Source organism: Somniosus microcephalus, unplaced genomic scaffold (assembly GCF_052327205.1).
Source record: "Somniosus microcephalus isolate GS21.2 unplaced genomic scaffold, FLI_Smic_1.0 unresolved_chr2, whole genome shotgun sequence".
Taxonomy (NCBI): domain Eukaryota; kingdom Metazoa; phylum Chordata; class Chondrichthyes; order Squaliformes; family Somniosidae; genus Somniosus; species Somniosus microcephalus.
The window spans coordinates 23,959,975-23,962,716 of NW_028225180.1; the positions used below are offsets into that span (position 1 = coordinate 23,959,975).

The 2,742-nt window shown below is 46.7% G+C and overlaps 1 non-coding gene across 1 annotated transcript; it reads left to right on the plus strand.

Moving 5' to 3' along the window:
• The first annotated feature begins 344 nt into the window (after positions 1 to 344).
• Positions 345 to 417, plus strand: trnat-ugu (transfer RNA threonine (anticodon UGU)). Its single transcript has one exon. It is a non-coding gene; the product is annotated as a tRNA-Thr (tRNA).
• The last annotated feature ends 2,325 nt before the right edge of the window (positions 418 to 2,742 follow it).

Sequence of the window (2,742 nt, forward strand, 5' to 3'; positions counted from 1 at the left end):
AAGTGACAGAGGGGAGAGAGAGGCAAAGTGAGTGAGACAGAAACAGAGAAAAAGAGAGAGATAGAAAGGGAGTGACAGAAAGATAGAGAGAGAGTGGTAGAGACACAAAGAGGGAGAAATATAGAAAGAAGGAGGCAGAGAGACTGAGAGAGAGAGAGAGTGGACCTGAGTTGCCTTGGGACGTTTTAGTACGTGAAAGTTGCTCTATTGTTGTTGAGAGGTGACTATTGAAGAGCCTGAGGCAGGTATCGGGGGATGAGACACAATCTGAGTGGTGAACTGCGCCCTGCCTCATTCTTCAGACGCACAGCACTAACTGGAATGAGAAATAATCCAGTGGAGGTGGCTCCATAGCTCAAGGGTTAGAGCACTGGTCTTGTAAACCAGGGATCGTGAGTTCAAATCTCACTGGTGCCTCTGCAAATTTGTTAATTCACAGCATGTTTACTTTTAAGTGCGAAACAGCTCCAAGACCAACACGAGAAAAGGCTCAATCTCCACCTCTCCCTCTTCCGTTCAATTCCCCTGTACTCCCTCTCTTTGCCTGCCTCTCTCTCACCACATCTCTCCCCTTTCCTCTCTCACTCTGTCCTTTCCTCTTGGGGAGAGTAGAAGGAGGAGGATGGGGAGAGAAGAGATGAAGGGAAGGAGAGAGAGAGAGAGGGGAAGTGGGAAGCAGGGAGGCGAGAAGAGAAAGAAGAGGGAGGGAGAATGAGGGGAGAGAGAGGCAGAAGTGGGAGTTGGAGAGGGGGGATGCCGAGAGCGGCAAGGTGAGATAGAGCGAGGGGAAGGGGAGAGGAGAGGCAGATGGAGGAGGGGGAAATGAGACAGGGGAACAAAGTGGGAAGGGAGAGAAGGGAAGGGAAGGAGATAGAGGCAAGAGGGAGTGACAGAGTTAGAAGGGGAGGGAAGAGAAGAATGAAGGGAAGGGGTGAGAGGGAAGGAGATAGAGGAAGTGTAGGGGTTTGCAAAATTCCCCTATTTTCCTTGAAGATCGGGAAATATTGGTCCACATCGTTGTTGAAGAATTATGTGTTTTGAAATGCCGCTGGGTTGGATCAATGTTTTTAAAGCATACTCAGAGCCACGAAAGACTGCTCTGAGATGGACAGCACATGGACAACACCGGAATCGAGGAGTTCTGTGGAAATATTCGCACACATTAAGACAGTACATTTGATTTGAATTTGTGCCCTTGAGCCTGGTCAATCACAAAAAAGATTTTAAATGGCCGTCAGAAAGCATTGGCCAAGAACAGTGCGGCTTGGAAAAGCAGCTGGTACAGCTTGTAATGTGTCTGTGTGAAAGACCTGTCAATCAAACCAGGGAGTTTCCCTTTTGTGGAGAGGCAAGGTTTGTTTATACGAAACTGCAGGATGTTGATTTACTTACGGGATTAGCCCACTTGAACCGAAACCGCAGAACAATTGGCTTCTATTTACACAGAAATCCAAACCCATTCAAAGCACTTACACACAATAGATACATCTAAACTCAGGAAAAGGTCTTTTGATATGCAACAGTTTAGGAATGAATGGGTTTTTGAATCACCCAATTCTAAACAATAAGGCAGTTGGATACCCTTTTGTTTTAGCCCAGGTGAACTCTGGATGTGGGCGGGTACACTTCGGCCCCAGAGTGCAGACACATTAAATCAGTCACTTTGAATCAGCCAGTCATGGCTTTCTTTTGTGTATTGGAACTTTTGGGCGCGAATTTTGCACACAGACCTTTTTCAGTGCCAAACAGGAGTTGGCAGGATATAAAAGATAGCTCCTGAGAAGCGATCTCTCTCTCTTACTTCGCTGGACCACAGGTGAGCAGGGTTTCTGACTCCTCAGCAAGGCCACCTAGTCAGGAGTTGGGGGGGGGGGTGATTTAGGGGAAATTGCTAAGATTGTTTAATCAACATTGTAGCCATCAATCCCTCGTTTTTGCCGTCTGCCTTCCCCCATTTAAGCAATTTTACTGTAATTACTGTGTTCATGTGGTATAGTTTAAATTTGATTACAGTTTCTATAGTTTAATAAAGTTTGACTTTCTCACACCCAGACCAGTTGTCCGCTTTTAATATATCATTAATTATAAGTCCTTCAGTCAGAACTGGAAGGTGGGGTAGCGATTCGAAACCGCTGTTTGAATTGGTTTAAGGGTAGCAGGCAAAGGCTGCTGACCAGGTAAATTACCGTAAACCAGGTAAAAGGTTGGCATTGGTCAGGGTGCGGGCAAAGCTGCCTGACCAGGCAAATTACCATAAACCAGTTAAAAGATGCTCCCCTACAGAAGGAGAGAGGTGGAAGGGGGCAAGAGACAGAGTGAGAATGGGAGAGAGCGGGAAAGTGGAGAGTGTGAGAGAATAGATGAGAGAAGGGCGGATGGAGGAAGAGCAATGAGACTGAGGAAGGGCGAAGGGGAGAGAGAGTAAAAGTAACAGAGAGGGAGAGAGAAAGAGAGAGAAAGTGAGAGCGCCACAGAGAAAAAGAGAAAGAGCTAGAAAGGGACAGAGAGTGACAGAAAGATAGAGAGAGAGTGGTGGAGACACAAAGAGGGAGAAATATAGAAAGAAGGAGGCAGAGAGACTGAGAGAGAGATGAGTGTAACTGAGTTGCCTTGGGACGTTTTAGTACGTGAAAGTTGCTCTATTGTTGTTGAGAGGCGACTATTGAAGAGCCAGAGGCAGATATCGGGGGATGAGACACAATCTGAGTGGTGAACTGCGCCCTGCCTCATTCTTCAAAAACA